We start from the raw sequence: 25,035 nt of genomic DNA, 5'->3' as shown, positions 1-25,035 counted from the left end.
AGCCTCCTTCAGTTAGTTGATTGTAATTTGATTTGGTTAAATCTTTTCAATGATGGAAAATAAGTTAATTTTTGCTAAGTGAATCTGAATTATTTGTCGTAATAACTATGTAACTCTCTTTTGGATTATGGATATTGAGAATTAGCAGTGTGTTTACATATCAGAAACTTGTCCCCTAATTGCTGAATTAGTGAAGTCAAAAGTCAAATCTTGACCTATAAATTGATCAAATTTCCCCTAACCAAGATGGGAATCCTTGACCAAAAGTTCTTAATTCACCTCCTTAATCAGAAAGGGCTACAAGCTATGATGCACAAGTACATATACGGGTATTGGTACGATACAGGTACAGTTACGAGGATATAGCATTTTAAAAAAAAAAAAAAAGCTTAGAATACAGTACATAGGAGATACGGAAATTATTTAATTAATTAATATTTTTTTTAGGTATAATTAGTGTGCGTTTGCCATTGGCTTAAAAATGTAGCTTTTTTAACTATTTAACTTATTTTTACTATAATTCATGGGTTCTATTGCACTTTTTAATATTATTCATGGGTCTTACTATACTATTTCAGCTACTTTTTAGCTTAATTTATAGTACTTTTAGCAAAAAATTTTCAATTTCAGTTAAATAAATTATCCCCAAATAGACACTTAAATAATTTTGGACGTAATTCTCATTTATTTTTTATTTTAAAATTAAATAACTATAATGACATTTTTGAAAAAAATATCTAAAAGTAATCTTAAGGAAAATTTAAAATTTAAAATAATAATAAATTTAAAACTATATATACAAGACTTTTTAAGAAAAAAGAATATATAAAAAATAATAAAAATTATATATAAGACTATAACATAATAAAAAGTATATTAGGCTTATGCTTTAAGAGCATTCGCATTAGTTCGTGTAAAAATTTATGTCTATTTTATCATAAAAACATTTTTTTCTATTTTACATACTCACTTTTCAAAATACCCCCACATCAGATTATCTACTTTTACACTATTTTCTTTGTCACTAGTGAAAAGTGGTGTTAGTCATTTCTCCTAGGTTGTAGAATTTCTAGTCCCTTCCTCTTGAAGGCTTTTTGTTCCCTTAAGACAAACACTGTTTATCTATTGGGCTAGTGGTTTTTCTTTTTTTTTTTTTTTTTTTTTTTTTTTTTTTTTTTCAGGGGTTTGGGAAATACATTTTTCTTTTCTGTCTAGTTTTCCATAATGACCTAGGATCAAATGAGTTTATTCTCGCTACAAAGTTCTACACTAAGCAAATTCTGACCTTTACTCAACTGTGGTAGTCCAAGAATGTTTTAAGATTAAGGATGCAGGTAATCATGTTATATCCTCTTTGCTTTTGATAATTATAAGCTTGAAACAGATAGAGTCCTCATAAGTGAATCTTGGCGTTTTGACAGACATTTGGTAGCACTCCAACGATATGATAGGGTTCGACATATTAAAGACCTTAACTTTGATCTAGTTCCTTTTTGGGTGCAAGTCCATAACATCCCTATTAGATTTATGAATAGAAAGGTGGCTGAAGGGATTTGTTCAAGGATCGAGTCAATGGTTACTCTTGAATCCTTGATTGAAGATGGAGGGGAATTTTTGAGGGTTCGAGTCACCATTGACCTTCAAAAACCTTTAAGTCATGGGTGAGTTCTCTCTTTTGATGATGGTGGTGAAGATTGGGTTTCTTTTAAGTATGAAAGAATGCCAAACCTGTGTTATTGGTGTGGATGTCTTACTCATGCTGATAAGGACTGTGATTTGTGGCTTAACAACAAAGGTACTCTTTCCGTGGAGAATCAACAATTTGGGTCATGGCTTTGTGCTCCCCCTTTGGTCCCTTGAAAAAGTCAATGGTCCATGTACCAAGATTCTATGAGAAGAAGATAGCAGCTAGATTGTCGAGGTTATTGGTTTTCTTTGGGAAAGCATCTCCTATGGTGGCCAAGCCCATTTTAGAATCCTCATTAACTTAGCTAATAAATCTAGAAAATTCACCCATCAAGGGGAATATTTTCTCTCCTTCCTTTTTCGAATGATTCAACTCCTCAAAATGGAAATTCACCTCCGGTTTCAAATAAGCAAGAATTCCACAGGGATTTGGGAGATCTGGTTGATAATCAAATTAATGAGATTAATAAAGAATTAAGGAAATTTGATCTTAAAGATGTCGATGTTCCAAATAAGGACTCTGTAGCACATGCCACTAATGACAATCACATGCCACTTACCCTTACAATTGGAAAAAGTTATGATGGGCTCCCTACAACTCCTTCTGACTTACAAACTTCTCTTGTGGTCTTAACCGATATCTCAAACTGGAGGAAGGTAAAAATTCTAAAGTCTCAAGCCCATACAAATAAGTTAAAGAAGGTGGTGTCCTCAGAGAATCAAGGGGTTGTTTCTGGAATTTTTATCTCGGGCACAAAATGTTTTTCTGCGTCAGTTTAGAATTATGTTGAGTTACCAAACAAGAAAAGGTGGGTTTCTCAAGATGATAAGGAAAATCTCAATTTATTGGCAGAGGCTGTTTCTCAGCCTGCCAGGATCAATGAGTAATTTATTTTGGAATTGTCATGTGCTTGGGAACCTACAGAAAATTTAAGAGGTTAGTGATTTGATTTAGGCACAAGATCCTGCAGTTGTGTTTATAGCTGAAACATGGCTGGATGAAGCTAGGCTACCAGGTGTGTTGAAAAAATTGAAGTTAAAAAAAAAAAAAAAAAAAAAAAAAAAAAAACCACTGTGTTTCTAGAGAGACCCATGGGGGAGGATTGGTTCTTTTGTGGAAAGATGATGCAAATGTTTCAGTGTTGACTTCCTCGATGCACCATATAGATGCTGTTGTAAACCGAGGTAAAGAAAATGCTTGGAGATTCACAGAGTTCTATGGCGAGCCTGAAACTTACAAGTATATGGATTCGTGGAATTTCTTAAGAGATTTAAATTCTTGTTTTGATCTCCCTTCTCTCTGTGCAGGAGATTTTAATGAAATCACTAAATCTCATGAGAAACTGGGATATAGGTTGAGACCTTTCAAGCAAAAGCAATACGTTCGAGACGTCATTTATGAATCGGGTTTTGCTGACCTGGGTTTTGTTGGCAATAAACTCATGTGGTGTAGGCAGATTATGTGAGGTGTTATGGTATGTGAAGGGCTGGATAGGTGTAACGTCCCAGTCAAAGTTAAATAATAAAATAAAAAAAATAAAAAATAAAAGATCAAACTTTATGGTCACACGTGCCCCACCTACCCATTTGTTCCCCACCACACATCCTTACAAAATATCTCCCTCACACTTTGGCCGGCCATCTCTCTACCTCTCACTTTGCTCTCTTTTATTTTTCTTTTCACACAACACTCCTCTTTCACTCTCTCATCCTCTTCCACCGGTACATTCCACACCACCATTTCCACAATCTTTTTCTGGCAAGGTCACCAAAAAATCCTTAGGAACCTCTAAGCATCTTCATCTCTTTTATTTAAGGTAAAAGTTTCTAATCTTTTTGGTTGGTTTTACACTTTTGCTTGAGTTATTTTTATCTAAGCTTTAATGATGATACTCATGTGATTTATGAGTATTGGAAGTGATATTTATGTGTTTATATGTATGTGAAAGTTCAAAAACGTGTACAAAACACCTTTGAACGTTTAGACCCCCAAATTACAACTTAACAAATTCAAGCAATATGTCAAACAACTAGTGTGCGGAAACTTAACACATGCTATAATATGAAATTGGTTAAAAACTATCTAAGCCATAACAAAATAAAACCACAGCAGATAATAAAAAGGCAAATATAGAGAGGAAGGAAGATGCAAACACAAAGACAACACGCGATGTGTTATCGAAGAGGAAACCGAAGTCCTCGGCGAAAAACCTCTCCGCCGCCCTCCAAGCGGTAATCAATCCACTAGAAAATACAATTGGGATACAAGGACAGCAATAGACCCTCCAAGCCTAATCTACCCAGTGCACCTAAGCCCTCCAAGCTTCTTGCTCCAACGAGGTTGCGCCAAACCTTTTTCTTTTCTAGCTTCCCGGATTCCGCTACTAGACCGTAGCATCAACCAATGAAGATTGGTTCCTTCCTAACTGCTTCCCAGAAATCCAAACAACTGTCTCACAGTGAAGATGATGGTGAGAACCAGGTTTGGTATAATGCCTCTCAAGGATTTGACAATGGAGAGGAAGAGAGTTGAGGAATTTGAAGAGACTCTAAGGTAGAGATTGTGGGTGAAGCAATCTGGTTTTTCTTTAGGGTTTCTCTCTCAAAATTCTCTCTGGAAGCTCTCTTCCAATCGTGGGTAAAAGGGGTATTTATACTGGAGTGGGAGAGGAATGTGAAACGTCAGGTTTTACAAAACAGGGGTTGCTCGCGGCTTGACCTCGCGGCTTGACTAAGTCGCGAGATCCAGTCGCGAGTTAACCGTATGGCCAGTTGTCCTGTTTTGTCCTGTAGTGCTCCAGCTAGCATGACTGTTCATCTTCCAGCATGCTTGGCACGTGTGCTGCTTCTGGCGGCTTGCAGCCGCGAGTCACCCGCGAGTCCCAGCCGCGAGTCTCTGTTTTCTTGCACACTCTTGAGCAATCTTCACTCTATCTCACTCACTACCCTTACAACAAACCCACCTAAATACAGGGTTACTAAATGCTGAATTACAAGCAAATTTGGCACGGAATAAAGCCAATTAGATGGTTGAATAAATTCAACCTTACAATCTCCCCCTTTGGCTATTCCGTGACAAAACCCTAAAACAGACTCTAGACTTAACATGTGAGTTGGGAACAGTTGAACAAAACTCACTCACACCTAACTCTAGAAGCTGTGAAGCACTTGAATCATATGAACATAATACTCCTGAAACACAACAATACACCATGATCATTGTAAGCAGAAAATTATAAATGCATATGAAACAGGCAATATGTGATCAAGCAAAGATGGAGTTAATAAACAAACCATGGCTTGATCAACCAAGTGAACACCACAAGGTAGTGATCACAGTGCTCATTCACACTTGGAATGAACATAAGGACATACAAGTTAACAAGCACAAGGCAAGACACTTGTATGCTCAACACTCAACCAATGCATAACACACAAGGCATATGCATCTAGGAACAATCCTACAAGGGCACAAGAGTGACAGTACATAAACCAAAATGCAGAACATTTAGATTAAAGTACTGATTTCAACATAGCATAAAGGCTGCATTAAGCAAGGTACATACCATAAAGCCTACAAACTATGAATAAAACATTAACCCTAAAAGCTTACAAAAGCACATGGGTACAAACACAAAAAACATCCTGAATAACATCATCAAAATATATTAAAGATTAAACCAAGAGTATAAGTTAAGAGTTAGAAACAGCTATACACCAAAACACAGTGTATCAAAACCATAAAACACTAAAAGTACCCAACAAACATAAACCTAAAACCATAAGTTTAGAGGATAAGACTAAAAACAAAAGTATGACAAAAGCATGTGTGTACTCCCCCTATCACTATGCACACTTCCCTTTGAACTTTTCTCCCCCTTACTGAATGCTCTCCCCCTTTTTGTCACGAATAGCTAAAGGCTCTCGTCCAAATTTCGTTGAATATCATCTAGCTGATTCTCCATAGTCTCGAGACGCATTTGGACATGGTTGTTTGTGGAGTAGAGAAGTGCCACAAGCTCATCAACACGTTTCTGAATATGCTCAAGTACACTGCCGACTCTATCAGTATGAGGAGCAGTCTGTGCTTGCGGAATACTAGCCGGTGAAGCTTCAGGAACAGCACGTGATGTAGATGTGGTATGTGCAGGTGTCTCTGAGTCAGGGGCAGATGGAGTAACCGGAGAGATGTGAGCACTTCTTGGTGATTTAGAGGAGTGACTTCTGCTAGCTTGAAGAGTGAACAAGGAAATGGGACGTTGACGAGGCAACATTTTCCCATCTGCAGGAGGAATAATGCCTGCACGAAGAATGAGCTTCATGATGAGACTGCAAAATGGAATAACTCCTCGAGCTGCAGATCGACACGCGGTCTTCCTCAAGGTGTAGTAGATGTGAGCACATATATCAATGGGGGCTCCTGTAATAAGGTCACAAAGAAATAGAGCTCTCCCAAGATTGATGAATGTAGTGTTGGACAGTGGGTAAAGATTGGTGAACATGATCAACTTCAGTGTGGTCAGCTCAGGTGCAAACTTTGCGGTGCTGATGGATGTTCCTGCACTGGATACTTCATGATCGTATCCTAGGATTTGTAAAATTTCTCCAACTTCTGGATTTCGTTCATCATAAGGAGTTATATTCACATTCTGAGGTCTGGTGATGCTGAGAAGATCTGCGATGGAGTCTGGGGTAACACTAAACTCTGTTCCTCTGACCCAGAAAATGAGTTGAGGTCCAAGATCAGTTGCATTGGAGAAGTATTCTTTGACCAGCTCATCCATTGGATCATCAAAGTTCCCGAACAAGTTTGCCCAATCTCGTTTCTCAAAGATTCGAGGGATGAAAATGGTCCCTAAGGTGTTGAACTCTACCACCCGTTCCACTATAGTGGTTGACTTGTCAAACACATTTGAGTAGGTGTGTGAGTTAAGCGGAAGTCTGAACCTATCCTCATTGGGATCTTGAGATGCCTGAGATGATAGACGAGTCCTTTTAGCAACTGGTGTTGCTGGTTCGTCAGCAACAATGTCTTTACCCCTGGAAGATCGACGAGACATCTGCAAGAGAACAAGCCCACAGCAAAGAACCAAACAACAATACCACACAAGATAATTGTCAACAAGATTCAGTGTAAACAAAATTTCAATATATAAACACAAACTGAAGATAGTGCAGACCCAACCAAACTTCCAACAATACAAAGAAGCACAAAATAACAAGTGCAGCAAAATGGTGATAGTGCACCAAGACATAGATAGACAACACAACTGACAAAACTGTCAATGAGACAGGTTATCATGACCATGATATGCAAACAGATACAGCATTCGAACATTTAGAGCAGATAACATAAAACACTCCACCAGAGATATGAACAAGGGGAAAATATTTCAACATGAAGAAACCAATCATCCACACTAGAGCACATGGTTGAGAGACATACATTATGTTATCATAAAAACTCAGTAACCAATACCGAACACCAACATCAATACTTAAGCAAGTGAAATGAGTAAGTCAAATTGACACCAAACCCATTTAAGAAAAGATTTTCAGACTCAATAATAGGCAAAAATCAGAACAATGAAAAACCCATTGTAACCGCTCAGCATGAAAACAGGAGAGAACAATATCAAACAAGACACTCCATACCCATTACACAAAGAGAGAAGTATTTCGAACATACTAACAGTCCAAAAGGTAACAAAAATATGCAGGAAAAAGAAAATGAGATTGAGAAAGCAAAACCCATACCTTTTCTTGATGATTTGGATAAGAAATGAAGCACCAATGAGGTTTGAAAATGGATTCACGAAGTGTTTGGAAGGAAGATAATTTAGAGAGAAGATGAACAGTTACAAAAGTTTGAGGGAAAACTGAAAAGAGGTTTAAAAACTACTCTTGTTTCTGCAAAACACGCGTTTTTCGCGACTTGATTAAGTCGCCACACAGTCGCCAGCTCAAGCTGCCAAAGCACTCAAGAACAAAAATTTGAAAAATTTTTCTAAGTGTTTTTCGCGACTGGAAGGTCTACCCGCGAGTGAGTCGCGAGCTGAGCCGCGAAAATCTCTGAGAGAACCTCGCGACTGGACCTTCCACTCGCGAACAAGTCGCCAAAAATGACCAGCGAAGATGCGACTGAGGCTCGCGACTTGACATACCCGCGACTGAGCCGCCAAAACAGGGCAAAACTGGATTTTTGAAATTTTTAGATTTTTCAAACAAAACACTTTCCAAAAACACCTAAAACACTCAAAAATCTTTTTGTTCTTGAATTAACAAAGATTGAGCATGTGAAAACACATTTCATCAAGTATAATCACACAAATGAATATGGCATTTATTGAACATAAACTTGTGTGTTGTGTGTGGATATCAACAATGAGATAGTCCTTTGTCTAATGTGAAGCTTCAATGATCAATTCAACCAAGGCATACACAATTAGCACTAGATCATGTGACCTATCTCAATTATAGAAATATGTATATATGACCTCCCACAAAACTTGATAACATGACTTGGAGCTTTACATTTTACTCCACTTTTATTCATAACATTTGATCTTTTTGATCTTTTTGAGGCAATCACCTCTCATTGTGAGAGTGATATTTGACATTTCATCTTAATGAACAAGCCTTTGGCTTTTTGAATAAACATTCACTTTAATATAAGGTCGCTTACCCTTTTTCCTAGTCGAATACTAGAATGTGCAACAGGCTTTTGCAGCTCAATATCTCTTTTCATTTGGAGATTTACATTTGGTGAGCTCTTTTTAGCAAAACACAAATAAAAAGTGGGAAGATATATAGACACAAGTCTATGCATGTCTCAAGATCAACATAACCATTCACTAATCATTCATGACGAGTTTGAAGATCTATTTACAACAATCACATAGATTTCAAGATTTTTCCCACAGTGATATGAGTGCATGAAAACAAGTAATGCTCGAAAATGCACAAAGCCATTAGCACAAAGGTACAAGGCAAAACAAGTTTTGAGACAAGACTCAACAAAGTTAATCAAGCTTTTTGATTTTCTAATTTTTATGTGATTTTTGGATTTTTGACACAAGAAACAAAAAGATTGATAAAACAAAATTAAAAAATATTCACAAGTAGACAAGCAAACAACCAACATCAAAAACAGCAAGCAAACCAAACAAACATTGTCGCAAATCATAGGAAGTATTAATGCATGGACATGTTGTAATGCTTATGCATGAGTACCCTTTTTCACCCACACGTCACTTGCGTTTGGGGTGATTTCCTTATAGGATTGGGTACGGGAGTTAGGGCTTTCAAACTTTCGTGAGAAGCTTTCCAAGCAGTTGGTGAATGCACCAATCATCTTCATCACGTTCATCATTCCGGGATCTCCATTTTGATCTCTAGATTGATCACTTGCCCAAATTCTCCTATCATTTCTGGGTCCTCCTGACCTTTGAGGAGTTGCACTGTTCTTTGCTCTCAGCTTTTGGCAATTTGGTCGAGTATGCCCTTGAAGTCCGCAATAATGGCACACATAAGTTCCTCTAGGACCTCTTTGTGGTCGTGGACGTGACTTGGCACGAGATTCAGACCTGCCCACAGACTGATTACGGGGATTCAGCATCCGTTGGTTCATTACATTCTTCTTCTCCTCCACCTCGAGCTTCTCACCAGTAAGGTCAGCTACAACTGGATCTTTGGCCTTTACAAACTTCACCTCTTTAGTGACATTTCCAGATGAACTACTTCCTCCGGTATATCCCAATCCGGATTTGTCTGAAAAGCTCTTTTGAGATGATATAACATCATCTAGCTTCTTGGTGGTGACCCTCTCTATTTTAGCATTCGCTTGCACAACCTCATTCTCAAGAAATCTCACTTTTGTGTAAGCTTCGGACAACTCACCATTCAGTGTTTCTATCTCACATTTGGCCTCCCTATATCGAATTAGGAGACTTTTGTAGTCCTTCTCAGCCTTCTTCATTTTTCTCACAGCATCCTTGGCCACCCTTGTGTACTCACCCGACTTCTCCAAGAGTGAGTTATAATTCTCTTGAAGATTTGCTGTGCTTTCATCTTCTTCAGCATCTGATTCTTCAATAATTCCCAGTGATTCATCATCACTATGTTCTCCAAGGTCTCGTACTAGCAGATTTAACTCATCCGAAGACTCAACATGAGCAATAGTCATAAAAGCTGAATAGTTCCCCTCTCTATCACAGCTCTCTTCAGATTCTGAGTCAAACGAATCCGAGTCACTCAAGGTCGTGGCATACACTTTACCTTTCGATTTCAAATAATTCGGACATTCCTTCTTAAAATGTCCATGCCCGTTACATTCGAAACAAGTGACACCTTGTGTGGGTTGGGATTCTTTTCCATCTTTCTTTTTGAAATTCCTCTTCTCCCTTCCAGAACTTTGGAATTTTCTTTTATCATCAAATTTGCCATTATTTTTGAATTTCAAGAACTTTCTGAAATTTTTGACAAGGTAAGCTACATCTTTGTCAACCACATCTTCTCCTGATGAGTCTTGATCTTCCACCTTCTCATTAATGGTCTTTAGAGCAAGGGATTTACTCTTCCGTTGATTGGGCAGCGACATCTCATAAGTCTGCAGAGAACCAACCAGCTCCTGTACTTTGATGTCATCAAGATCCTTGCTCTCTTCAATTGCTGTCACTTTAGCACGAAAAATTTCCGGCAATGATCGAAGGATCTTCCTTACAATCTTTGAGTCCTCCGTTTTCTCCCCCAAGTTGAACTTACTGACAACCACCTCATTTAGCTTCCCATAGAAAGAGTCAAAAGACTCATCCTCACTCATTTTGAGCTCCTCAAACCGAGTGGTCAGCATTTGTAACTTGGTGTCTTTCACTTTCTTCGTGCCTTCATAAGTGGTTTCCAGAATCTCCCATGCTTCTTTGGCAATGGTAATGTGAGAAATCCTGTGAAATTCATCTGGAGACACACCACAAAAAATAGCATTGAGTGCTTTACTGTTAGCATTAGATGCAGCAAGTGCTGCCTTATCCCATGTGGATTTGGCTGCCTCAGGTTTGGTCCAACCAATCTCAACAGCATCCCAAACGGATTCATCAATAGAACACAGAAAAGCTCTCATGCGAACCTTCCAAAAAGCATAATTACTACCATCAAAATATGGAGGTGCATTTAGGGATTGAGACCTATCCATCTCAAAAGGGGTCAAGGATCACACAATGGTAATGAAACCAATAGCAGTGTACCCGCTCTGATACCAATTGAAAGTTCAAAAACGTGTACAAAACACCTTTGAACGTTTAGACCCCCAAATTACAACTTAACCAATTCAAGCAATATGTCAAACAACTAGTGTGCGGAAACTTAACACATGCTATAATATGAAATTGGTTAAAAACTATCTAAGCCATAACAAAATAAAACCACAGTAGATAATAAAAAGGCAAAGATAGAGAGGAAGGAAGATGCAAACACAAAGACAACACGCGATGTGTTATCGAAGAGGAAACCGAAGTCCTCGGCGAAAAACCTCTCCGCCGCCCTCCAATCGGTAATCAATCCACTAGAAAATACAATTGGGATACAAGGATAGCAATAGACCCTCCAAGCCTAATCTACCCAGTGCACCTAAGCCCTCCAAGCTTCTTGCTCCAACGAGGTTGCGCCGAACCTTTTTCTTTTCTAGCTTCCCGGATTCCGCTACTAGACTGTAGCATCAACCAATGAAGATTGATTCCTTCCTAACTGCTTCCCAGAAATCCAAACAACTGTCTCACAGTGAAGATGATGGTGAGAACCAGGTTTGGTATAATGCCTCTCAAGGATTTGACAATGGAGAGGAAGAGAGTTGAGGAATTTGAAGAGACTCTAAGGTAGAGATTGTGGGTGAAGCAATCTGGTTTTTCTTTAGGGTTTCTCTCTCAAAATTCTCTCTGGAAGCTCTCTTTCAATCGTGGGTAAAAGGGGTATTTATACTGGAGTGGGAGAGGAATGTGAAACGTCAGGTTTTACAAAACAGGGGTTGCTCGCGGCTTGACCTCGCGGCTTGACTAAGTCGCGAGATCCAGTCGCGAGTTAACCGTATGGCCAGTTGTCCTGTTTTGTCCTGTAGTGCTCCAGCTAGCATGACTGTTCATCTTCCAGCATGCTTGGCACGTGTGCTGCTTCTGGCGGCTTGCAGCCGCGAGTCACCCGCGAGTCCCAGCCGCGAGTCTCTGTTTTCTTGCACACTCTTGAGCAATCTTCACTCTATCTCACTCACTACCCTTACAACAAACCCACCTAAATACAGGGTTACTAAATGCTGAATTACAAGCAAATTTGGCACGGAATAAAGCTAATTAGATGGTTGAATAAATTCAACCTTACAGTATGAGTTTTGTATTGGTGGAATTATTTGATGAGTGGGTTTATGGTTTGTACCAATGGTGGTTATCTAAGTGGTGAGGATTTGGGGGTTTTGGCCTTTTAATGTGAAATAAATGGCGAATATAATATTTATTGATTATTTGGAGCTAGTCAAAGATTTAAATTGCTTGTTTTGGGGAATATTATGATTTTGGTATCATGGGTCTCTTGTTGATGTGGTAAATATTGTGGGAAGTACTAATAAATTTTTGAGGTTTTGATGTTAGAGATAATACCTTGTGGAAAATATTATTTGTGAGGCTAAATACTAGGCTTGCCTAATCAATTGCTTATTTGGCAATTCCTAATTTGTAGCTAGATACAATTTCAAGTTTTATGCTCATTGGGATAGGTTTGCTTCATATTTTTAGGTTCTAGCTAATCTCCTCTGGAGCTTGGAGGATTAGTTTTGCGGGTTGCAAGGTAAGTAGCTTTTTAATGAGATTTTTGGAAAATAACCATGTTGCATAAACTTTGTTTTTATGTCAAACACATTTTGAAAAATTATTTGTGGAACTATGTTTTCTTAAAAAAGTATTGTCTTGCGACCCTATTATATATGATTATATATGAAAAGCGCATCATGTTTAATATTGCATATGGGGAAATGCATGATTTGTTACTATGGAAGAGATAAGCACCTTTGATATAATTCTTGGGAATGGATTTTATGGATTTATTGCATTATTTTCAAATTCTAAAGACGATTTATCTTGACTTAGGATATTTGGAAAATTTGAGAAGCTTGTGAATACCTTAGGATATTAAAAGGTTTTATGGAACTACTTGGAAGTGAATTACATATTTTGAATTAAATGTAATTTGTGAGCTCTTTATATTCTACCCATGTGTTGTGACATGTGATTACCCGGTGATTACCTAGCTAGATACTATAGTCTGTGTGACATTGGTATCTTAGCACCCGTCTTTATGATGGTTATTGAGTTCCGTCTTTGTGATGGAGATGAGTTCCGTTTTTGTGACGGCATATTTAGTTCTGGCTATATGTCGGTGATGAGTTCCGACTTTGTGATGGCAAATTAGTTTCATCTTTTTGACGACATTGTCATGTGGCCTTGGGTTTGGAATGGTATTGTATTGCTCACAAAATATAGTATGTAGTTTCATACGAGCATTTTGAGAAGCTTTGTGATGTATCATTCTAATCATTCTTGTCATGTTATTTTGGAAGTGGTTTTGTAGAATTTATTTGTAAATTCCCAAATTATAACATGCTTTGTAAACTATGCATCATCATGAAACTTGCATTTCCCCCACCCCCATTAATCATGCTACTTACTTGGCTCTGTCTCATCCCATTATTTTATAAACTTTTTAGAGTAGGCAAAATCTTTTGAGACAGCTTTTTGGTGGCTAACAGTAGTTAGAATAACTACTGATGGAGGCTGAACTTTTGTGATAGAGATATTAGATGATGTACATCTTAGAATAGGCTTGACTCATTCTTTTTTATATCATAGTAGTTGTGACTTTATTCCCACTGATGAGACAAGTTGATGATATGTAATATTTATTCAAACTTCTATTCTTTTGTGTCCAATGGTCCCTGTAATTATTGCATAGATCTCTAACTTACTTTGGGAGTATATTTAATGAAATTATTATGATAATTCTTGATGTTAGTACTTGATATGATTTATTTGGATTGTATTGTTCAAAAGGGAAAAATCTACAGGTACCTTTAAGATGTTTTCTCATGCCTTGGCCCTTTTTGGGTTTAGGGCATGACAATAGGGCTCTAGCAAATGATGAGTGGATTTCTCTATTCCTAGCTACAAAATTTATCCATTTGTAATGCTATACCTCTAATCATAAACCCATCATCATTCACCCGATGGGCATGCCAGTTAGGAGACAAAAGTTGTGGCGATTTGAACAAGTATGGCTTGCTAAACAGGGTTGTCATGCCACAGTTAAGGATGCTTGGAGGAGGGTGGATTTCTAGATTCCTATGGTTAGAGTTGAAGAAAATTTAAAACAATGTCATGCAAAATTACAGTGGTGGAGTAGGGTCTCATTTGGAAATATTGTCTACCAGCTGATGGATAATAGGCAAGAAATTAAGGTAGTTGAATTGTAGGCAACAAATGGTGGGGATTTTAGTAAAGTTCATCAGTTGCAAGGGAAGACTCAGTGTTTGTTAGTACAAGAAGAGAAATTGTGGCAACAACGATCTAGAATTTCTTGGTTGAAGGGTGGAGATCAGAATTCATGCTATTTTCATAGCAGGGCGTCACAAAAGTTTAGATGCAAGCAGGTAACAGCCCTCAAAAACTTAGCTGGGGTGTGGTGTGAAAGGAAGGATCATGTGGCTGATCTGTTCACAAATTACTTTCGAGATCTTTTTAGTTCTTTAAACTCAATGGATATGGATGGTGTTGTGGCAGCCACCAAATGTGTGGTGATAGAGGAGATGAACAGGGATCTATTAAGGAATTTTTTGAGGGAAGAGGTAAATGTTGCTCTAAAACAGATGGCTCTATTAAAAGCATCAAGTCCTAATGGCATGCCACCAATTTTTTATCAACACTATTGGAGTGAGATTGGAGAAGATGTTACACAAGCTGTTCTCTCATGCCTTAATGCAAGTAAAATCCCTTCTAGTGTAAATCATACTTTTATTACACTTATGACTTATCCCTAAGGTAAAAAGCCCGAAAAAGGTTATTGAATTTCAGCCCATAACACTATGTAATGTTTTATATAAATTAATCTCTAAAGTATTGGCAAATAGATTGAAAAAAATGTTACTTGTGATTATTTCAAAGTCCCAAAGTGATTTTAATGCAGACAAGGCTATCTCAAACAATATATTGGTTGCTTTTGAAACCCTCCACCACATGAAGACTAGAAAAAATGGTAAATTTGGTTTTGTGATCCTTAAAATTAGATATGTCTAAAGCTTATGATTGTGTTGGATGGGGATTCTTGGGTAAATAGATGGAAAGATCAGGTTTCCATGAGTGATGGATTGGCTTAGTTTTGGAGTGTATTAGTACTGTATCATATTCTATTTTGGTTAATGGTGAACCACAAGGGAGTATAAAACCTTCTAGAGGTATCAACCAAGGTGACCCACTGTTGCCTTATTTGTTTCTTCTCTGTTCTAAAGGTTTAAATGGTTTGATTCAAAAAGCAGTGCATGATGGACATATTCAAGGTTTTTCACTCAGTAGAAATAGCCCCCAAATCTCCCACATGTTCTTTGCTACTGATAGCTTACTTTTTTGTCAAGCTACTATGGGGGATATCCAGGCTATTCAAGGGATTTTAAATCAATATGAATTGGCTTCGAGGCAACAGATTAATAAAGCAATATAAGAAGTACTTGGGTTTACAAGCGGTGGTGGGAAAAAACAAAAGAGCAAGTTTAATTATATTAAGGAGAGGGTTTGGAATAAATTACAAGGTTGGAAGGAAAAGTTGTTGTCTGAAGCATGAAGGGAAGTTTTACTGAAGGGCATGGTACAAGCAATCCCCACCTTTACAATGAGTTGTTTTAAGTTGGCAAACAGAGAACAAAAAAAAAAGTCTAGATTAGGTGTTATACATTGCTTAAGATTATACAAATCAAGATTCAAGAATATTCAAGCTGCAGAAAGGAGAGTTCAAGTTCTGTGAAGCTCAACCAATCTAAATTTAAACTCGACTGATTGAAAATTGTAGAAAAGTTAATTCTACAGATTTTAAATTAGGCCCAAGCCCACGAAAATGTTTAGGGTTTCATTCCAACACTGCAAGGTATAAAAGGAAAACCCTAATTACGTTTTAGAAGCACTTGGAAGACTTGTGAGTTACTCCTGTGAGATTTGTGTAACCTTCTAAGTTCTCACTCTACAAATGTCTACCCAAACAAGATCTACAATCAAGGACTGGTGGAATTAAGTTGCTGCTATAAAATCAACAACTGCTGATGATCTAAAACCTTTGAGGGAGATCTTAAAGTCATAAGCATGGGAGCTTGTGTTTTGCAAATCGAAGATAAAAGAGTATGTTGAGTCGAAGCTGCAAATGGTTGTGTTAGTAAGTTCTACTAGAGGTAGCAATAGATTTAGGTGGTAAATCTTTTGTAAACTTCCATCTATTCTAGGGGATTTTGTTTACCTTGACGATAGTTAGGTCAAATCATCCTAGTTTTTACCTTGAAAGGGTTAGTTTCATTGGTTTTTCTAGGTAATCATATCGTTGTCTTCTTTATTTTTCTACACTATATGATATGATTATATGTGTTTAACCTAGATCTCACAATTAACCTAAGTAATTACTTGGCTAATTCATTAGGTTGAACTAATCTGTGTATTCAGGGGTCTAAACTTACACAAACAGGCAAAATTTGTGTTCAAATTGAAGCGCATGATGTCTACTTTCCAATGAAACAAACCCCACTCAAAAATTCTTTATGAATAAAAAGTTATGGTCGAAATAGTGAGTGAGCAAAGATCCTTTTTTTTAGTATCGATTTCAAAGCGATTTGAGCACTTTTGAGTTATGATTACCTCGAAACTATTATGAACTCTTTAATTACCTTGGTTGACATATGCTAAGTTCATCATTGGGGCTGGGACCAAAATTTATAAACGGGTACAAAATTAGGTGTCTATAGTTGTGATCCTAATTTGAAAGTACCTCTTTGTGTAATAAAGAGAGGACAAGTGAGTTTATCAAATGAACATTCAATGATCAATAATTGAAACATTGGATTGTGTGTCCACATGTATTTTGAGTATACATCATATTGATGTGACGTGACCTTCTTAAATAGTGATCTTGGTAAGAAAGTTTGCTTGAAAGACCTATGGGTTTGTTCTTCCTTAATTAATTAAATGAAGGTCTTTTATGAATGAGAATCAAGTAAAGAAATATAGTGGAGTTGTGCACTGTATAAATCTTATTTTGAGATTTATGTTATCTCATTTTGTTAAGATTTGAGTAATCTTATTGTGTTGAGGTTAGTGTTATGTTAAGAATATGAAAAAAAATTTGTAATCCCTTTAGTTAGGTAGTCAGCTAGTTGGTTAAGATTAGGATTATGATGAGTTAGTTAAGATTTGTGCACATGTAGCTCATTTAACACATGGCTTCATTCATATAGTACATGCTGAATTAACTAGCCAATTATCTTGAGTTATGTGGGCCAATGACATTAGAGTTAGTCTCCTATAAATATATGATTGTAATTCAACATTAGATAACAATTGAAGAATAAACCAATTTCTTAGTGTATTAGTGCATCCGTCTCTCTCTCTCTCTTAATCTCTCTATTTCTCTATGGAGTGTGACTACCCCGAATTAAGTCAATTTCCCTACAATTCCCCTCAATCTCCTTACAATTCATACCCATCCCCATTAGGAACCTAAGGTTCCTAACATTTGGTATTAGAGTCGTCGATCTTGAGATGAGCGAATGTGACCAAAGAGAACTTCGGAAAGAAATTCGCCAAATGGTGAACAAAGTTTTAGAGGATGTCAAGGATGTTTTAGAGAAAGTCCAGCCCCAACTAAATCTAAAATGGCCATGAAAGAAGAACTCTCAAGATTGCAGGAGGATCTTGAGAACATTATAGGAGAGGAGTTACAATCTCTTGATTCAATGGAACTCAAAAGAACAAATCAAGTTCCAAGAATCTACTATTGTTGTTGCAAGCCAAGATATTGATCTTTGTGTCAAAGTGGATGATGATATACATGAAGACATAGCCCTTGAAGTTCAGTCCAAAGAACCAACAAAGAAGGTGATGATGATCTTCCAAGAACCAATTCTTGATGCACCAATAGAGGCTTCCATTCAAGAGTTTATGATTCAAGAATTGGCAATCCAAGTGTTGGTGATCCAAGAATCCAAGATGCGAGCACCAACAATTTTAATGGTTCTAGAATCAAATGAGGTCTTGAGGATACAAGAACATTCCAAGGTTCAAAGAACCAATGAGACCTTCAAGATTGAAGATCTACAAAGAAGAAACCTTCATGTGCACGAGACCGCTTGTCAAAGAGAAATGCATGAATATGATGATCAAAATGTCACTAAGATATTGGTCCATTGGAAGATCTTCTTTAATGAAGATGTCATTTCATAACACCACCTTGTAGGCAAGGTGTTTTCAAGGGGAGGAAAATATTAGGAATATGAAATAATTGTTGTAATCCCTTTAGTTAGATAGTTAGCTAGTTGGCTGAGATTAGGATTTGGATGACTTAGTTAGGATTTGAACACATGTAGCTCATTTATCACAAGACTTAATTCATAGAGCACATGTTAAATTAACTAGCCAATTATTTTGAGCCATGTGGGCCAATGACATTAGAGATAGTCTCCTATAAATACATGATTGTAATTCAACATTAGATATCAATTGAATAATAAACCAATTTCTTAGTGCATTAGTGTATTCTTTTCTCTCTCTCTCTCTCTCTATGGAGGGTGACTACCTCGAATTAAGTTAATTTCCCTACAATTCCCATCAGTCCCCCTACAATTCATACCCATCCCCATTAGGAACCTCCAGGTTCCTAACATTTTCTCATTCTATTGGGAATTGTGTTATCTCATTGTGTTGAGATTAGTGTTGAGAAATTGCTTATTAGATTTTAATATCGTTAAAGAGGCAAATAAACATTGATTCCAATATCAAATAAAGAGATTACTAGAAGGCGGATGCACAACTCGAGTTTACTAGTGTATTAAGTACATGTTGCGTATCATATATGGAACTAAACTGGACATTGCCTTCACAGTATTTAGACTTTCAAAGTTTCTAAAACCTGAGGCTTATCACTAGAAAGTAATTAATTTTGATGAATATCTATTATATAGATTATTTATAGTTAATTCTATTATTGATGTGAGTGAAAATATCTATGTCTAGTTAGATAATCACTACATGTGGGGGTACTATGTGTAAGCATTAAAGAAATAAGGTGTATTTCTTACTCTACTATAGAATTAAATTTAAAGCATTGACTATAATGGTAACAGGCAAGGAAAGAAAATAGCTAAGGTTTTGACAAAGTATCATAGCCATGACCATAGTAAGCCATTCCTTATACTGTAGTTGTGAAACCACAATGCATATGGTATACACGAGTTGTATACAATGTGAACTTAGACTTAAAAGTCTAAGACAAGAATATGTAAGGTAAGTCAAGTGTAGTTAACTAATGGGAATAAAAATTCTGGCCATTCCACACAGAATGGATTGGAATTCATAACTATGCTCGGCATATGAGACTTGGAACATTAAATATGAGATTTATGATCATATTCTTGATAGAACTTACATTTCTCAGCAACCACGTGGATCAATATGAAAGGAACGGCGTCATTCAAGGAAAATAGTTGTAAAGCCTTGTACCCTTCGCACTGGTACCCTTTTCCTAAATTGGTGGCACCTACAACGGCGGCAGTTCTCGCCAGTTGTCAACTAGAAAATAGTGGTTTTTGTTTTAATGATTTTGAACTTTATAGATGCAATATGTTTTCTAATTTTTCCTAATATTTGTTGTCTTTAATGGCTTTGATGAGTACAAATCTTCTGTCACATTCTTCCTGTTTTACTATATACTTCACAGATAAAAATATGTCACATGTCCATCTAATTTATTAAATGCTAAATTTATGCCTTCTATCATTTCAATTTTCTAAAATAAATAAATAAATAACCCATCATATTTAGGAAATTGAAATAATAGAAAGCATAAATTTAGCATTTAATAAATTAGATAGACATGTGACATGTTTTTATTTGTGGAGTATATAAGGGAGTAGGAAGAGTGAGATAGAATATTTAGACTCGGCTTTAATGCTTTTCTTTAATGTTCTATAATATGCTTATGCTTAAATAGATTTTTTTTTTTTTTTTTTTTTTTTTTTTTTTTGCCTGTAACACGTAAACATCACTTAAAAATCTCACTCTCACTTTATTATGAGTGTTGAATTATTAGTTTACTTTTTTATAAAACTTAAGAACTATTTAAATAAAACCACGTTCTAACAAAGTGAAATGGAACAACTTGCACCAACTACGTGCTCGCATGATCATTCAGCGCAATAGAATTTTGTAGCAATTGATTGATTCTTTTTAAGTCATCTCAACAGAAATCTATATAACTCTGCTAGCCACTGTGGTTTTCCATTCAATCATCATGAGCTCACTGCCATTTTCAGAACTAGATTACCATTAAACCTCATTGATCGCCTTGAGCTGTAAACAATGAAGCTTGAAGTCCAAGTTATCTCGGAGGAAACCATCAAACCCTCATCTCCAACCCCTCAACATCTTCACCACTACCAGCTTTCCTTCCTCGCTCAACTTCAACCCCTAGTTTTCATGCCTCTGGTTTTTTACTACCCCAATTACGGTGAAGCTAATCTCAGCAATGTAGAACAAAGTGACCGGATTAAGAAATCCTTAGCGGATGCTTTAACCCGATTCCAAATGCTAGCGGGACGGGTTAAGGACAATCTTTATATAGATTGCAACGATGAGGGCGTCCACTGTGTGGAAGCCAAGGTTAACTGCAGTCTTTCTGAATTTCTTGAGAGTCCAAACCTGGTGAGCTCAGCAAGTTTCTGCCATTTGAATTGGACAAAGTCAATGAGTTACCCGCAGCAATCCAAGTCACCTTCTGCAACTGTGGTGGGCTTGCGATTGGTGTACTCATGTCCCACAGAATTGTAGATGCCTTATCTTTCATCTTGTTTCTCAACAGTTGGTCTGCTATTGCTCGTGGTGATGGCAACATAGTGAGTCCTCCAATGGATATTGCCAAGCTATTCCCACCACAAGATTTATCTGGCTTCAATCCGAATATTGGGATCACAAAGGATAAAATTGTGACAAAAAGGTTTGTCTTTGATGCATCGGCTGTAGCAGAAATTAGAGGCAAATACAGTTCTGACGTCAAGAGCATTGAATACCCACGTCCGACTCGCATTGAGGCCATATCCGCTTTCATATGGAGCCGCTTCATGGCTGCTACTCAACCAAAACCAGATCCAAATAAGATCTACAATATTCTACATGATGTGAACTTACGTACCCAGACAGACCCACCTCTTCCATATGTGTACTTTGGTAATATTAGCCGATATGCTGTGTCAGTACCATCCAGAGACATCGAGGAGGGCTTTGATGAAATTATTAAACCAATGAGAGAAGCGATTAAGAAAATCGATGGGGATTTTGTTAAAATGCTTCAACAAGGTGATGTGTACTTAAAATATGCCAAAGAGAGCACCTCTAGCTTCCTAAAAGGGAAGGTTCTTACGCTTTCCTTCACCAGCTTGTGCAAGTTTCCTCTATATGAGGTTAATTTTGGGTGGAGGAAACCTGCATGGGTTAGCTCAGCTAAATTCACATTCAAGAATTTAGTTGGTTTCATTGACACAAAATCGGGGGATGGAATAGAGGCATGGTTTCACTTGAAAGAGGAAGATATGGCTAAATTAGAAACCGATAAGGAGCTCCTTGCCTATGTTTCTCCAAAGAATCTCATCTAGGCAAAAAACGGCTTTTATTATTCTTTTCTTTTCTATTATTGTTTTTCTCATTAAAATTCAGTTTGAAAGTGCACCTGTTGTGGTTGAGTTTTATTTTATTTTCCTCAATATGGAATTTGATAATTATGTAAACTAGCCGCAGACTCTCGCGATACTTGAGAATAAAAATATAATGTATTGAGGCATAATATATAGAAAGTAAAAATTACTTCAAGTATTATCTCTTTTAAAAAAAAAAAAAATTCTACAAATATTTTCTTTTATCTTTTTATCTCTACAAATATTTCATTTTATTATTCTAACTTCTGTTGTAATACATTATATTTGCCTAATATACAAGTAAATTTTATAAGTTTCAACTTTCAAATTTATTGTTCAAAATTTTCATCTCTTAAGAAATGAGGAGATTATCATAATAATAAAAAATTATCACAAAATTACAATGTTATCTTAGCCAAAATTAAAATGAAATTAAAGGATTTAAAAGAAGACTGTATAATAAATTTATTACTTAAACAATTGGTAGGCATATTCAAATTCCTATTTCAAAAATAAATAAATATTAACCCAAACCAAAATTTAATCAAAGTTATAAAAGGGAAAGAGAAGACTTTCTGATGGGAAATTAAAAAAAAAAATACACAATACCAAAAAAACATATTAAAAAAAATAATAGGCTAAGAATGTATTGACCCCTTTTGGTAAATTAATTAATTAATTATCCAAGTGAATTAATTAGATTCAATTACATGCAATAAGCGTGGTAGCACAAACAAATCGCCAACTAAGTTAAATGCAGTGGAAAATAAATTTAATATAGGTGATTTGTTTACAAACGGGAAAAACCACCGAGGCAAAACCCCACCAGGTGAATTTCAGGTCACCACTCCTGAGAATCCACTATTATCAAAACAAGCGGTTACAAGCAAAAGTAATCTCAATACCTAATACTAACCTGCAGTTGAACCCTTACCCCAATACCCAATTGGACTTGTAATGTAGAGTCAATTTTTCCTTTCAATGCACGGCTCCCAGTACATGACTAACCAATGATGCATAGATCCTAGTACGTGACTAACACACTAACTTAAGGAAGATGTTGGCTCCAAAGTTCTTCAGTTCATCCAACAATGAAGATCAAGAAGCTCCTTGGTTATAAAACCCTAGGCGCAAAGATGCAGTAGTTTCTAGCTCCAAAGTTCTTCAGTTCATCCAACAATGAAGATCAAGAAACTCCTTGGTTATAAAATCCTAGGCGCAAAGATGCAGTAGCTTCTAGAAATAATATGATGAACTAGGGCAAATTGTCTCCGATTACAATATGCATGTATAATCACTTTGCATTAAGTTGCATCATCTGTTACGGCCTTTAAAATAATCCTAATATCTGTCTAGGGTTGTGAGAAAAGAAACCTTACACAAATACTCATGGATATGTGTGAAATCAGATTTGAAAATTTTAATTTTGTAATTCTCGACAGATATAGCTGCTATCGAGCTTCAACATTAAACCTTGATAGATATGATTCTATCGAGATATCTGTTGAGTTTTAATGAATAGCACTTCTTCACTTGTTTCTTGAATAGATTTGCATGACTTCAATACTAAACTTGAACACTTGTTTCTTGAAGTACTAAACCCATCCTAGATCTACCCAATTACAAGTGTGTTTTGTCAAAGGATTAGCCAATTTACATCACATATGTTTCTAACACTTTCCATATATGTCCTAACAATCTTCCCCTTTGGCTATCCGTTACAAAACCACAACAAACAAATGAATCATGAGAGAAGTCTTAAATCACTAAACTCATAATTACTTGTTGGAATACAAAACAAATCTAATCCTAACACAAACTCTTGAAAAACTTTGCAAGAATAGAGTTCATGGCATGATAGACTTTCACAACCTGTCTTTCTGAAACAGTTCAAACAAAACTCATCAAGGCATCTTAGTGTGAAACAGAAATAAAGATTGCATATATAAAGAAACACGTGTATAAAGATAGAAAAGAAACAACACATGGAGAGATAGGTGAAAAACAACATGCATCATCATATATATATGAAAAATAAATACAATATATGTCATAAATAAATGGTCACAAGACCGGTGTACAAGAGGATAATATAACCAAAGAGAAAGAAAAGAAAAGTACATAAAATCCTCACTACATCTCTCAAGAATATAAACACTCCCCCTAACAAAAAATAAAAAATCATATGCTAACTCTTCCCCTAAATACAAGACTACTCTCATCATCCTAAAACTATTCCCCCTTTTTGTCACGAATGACAAAGGGTAAGTCACCGAGAGGTCGTCATCTCATCATCACTGGAAGAGTTAGCATCCTCATCCTCATCATCATTGTCAACACCATCATCGCCATCCTCATCTGCCGAAGCCTCCAGAGAAGGAAAGGGGGAAGCGGCAAAACCACCAAGGCGAGCCTGTCGTTGTGCAATATGACCAACACGGGTGTTCACCTAACATAACTCATCATTGAGAGTGTCAAGGTGAGCATTCATGCCCTGAAACTGCGCCATGATAACCTCGAGGGTCACATCACCAGCCGAGAAAGAAGGAGCGGAGGAGGAAGGAACAGCTGAAGCTACAGGACCGATAGACTCCACATGTGGTCGCTTTGGTCGAAGCTGACCCTCACTTCATCGAACAGAATCGGTGTCAATGGCACCCGTGGTGGTGAAGTAGGGTGAATCAGGAATGGGGATAAAAAAAATGGTGAAGGATTTGCTTGATAACCGAAGGAAAGATGAGTTTATCATGGGTCATTGTATCTTGATAGACATCGATGATGGAAGTGATGAAGTGAGCGGGGAAGTCAAGAGTAATATCCTCTAAGAGGGACAACAAAAATCGAGCATGAGGCTCTATGATAGAGTTATAGTGAGAATAAATGTCATCACCATGTTTAGGAATCTCAAACCTTTTGCAATGCCCGAGCATGGGGTGTTTTGCTTCCCACCCCATGTGAAAGGTGTCTCATAGAAGTGAGACAGAAGCTCATCTCTGGACATAGTTCGAAGACATTAATAACCAGGGTAATTAGGATGTGATATGCTTGGGAAATTTAGTATCTCGAATATAAGATCCGGAGTGACTACAATACGTGTACCTCGAAAAGTCGTGGCAAAACGAGGTACAAAGGCATCGATGCCGTGTATGTTGGAGAAAAACTCCTATATAAACACGACAAGACACCTCAAGGGTATCTCACAAAGAGATTCCTAGCCCCGAGTCCGAATGACCGTAGGGAGAGATGTGTCGGAAAAGTCTAACAGAACGACATGGCGCTCCGGATGAACACCACATTTCTGAAAGTTCTTGAGGAAGTCCTGCTGGGCCTTCCCATCACAGAACCGAACGTGAAGAGGGGGAACAAGATCAGAAGAAAATGACCCG

The 25,035-nt window shown here is 36.9% G+C and overlaps 1 pseudogene; it reads left to right on the top strand.

Moving 5' to 3' along the window:
- Window positions 1-20,252: 20,252 nt before the first annotated feature.
- Window positions 20,253-21,697, top strand: LOC126718289 (stemmadenine O-acetyltransferase-like; annotated as a pseudogene).
- Window positions 21,698-25,035: the final 3,338 nt, after the last annotated feature.

The sequence above is a fragment of the Quercus robur genome, chromosome 3, assembly GCF_932294415.1.
Source record: "Quercus robur chromosome 3, dhQueRobu3.1, whole genome shotgun sequence".
NCBI classification, from domain to species: domain Eukaryota; kingdom Viridiplantae; phylum Streptophyta; class Magnoliopsida; order Fagales; family Fagaceae; genus Quercus; species Quercus robur.
This window is presented reverse-complemented; position numbering and strand designations above follow the sequence as displayed.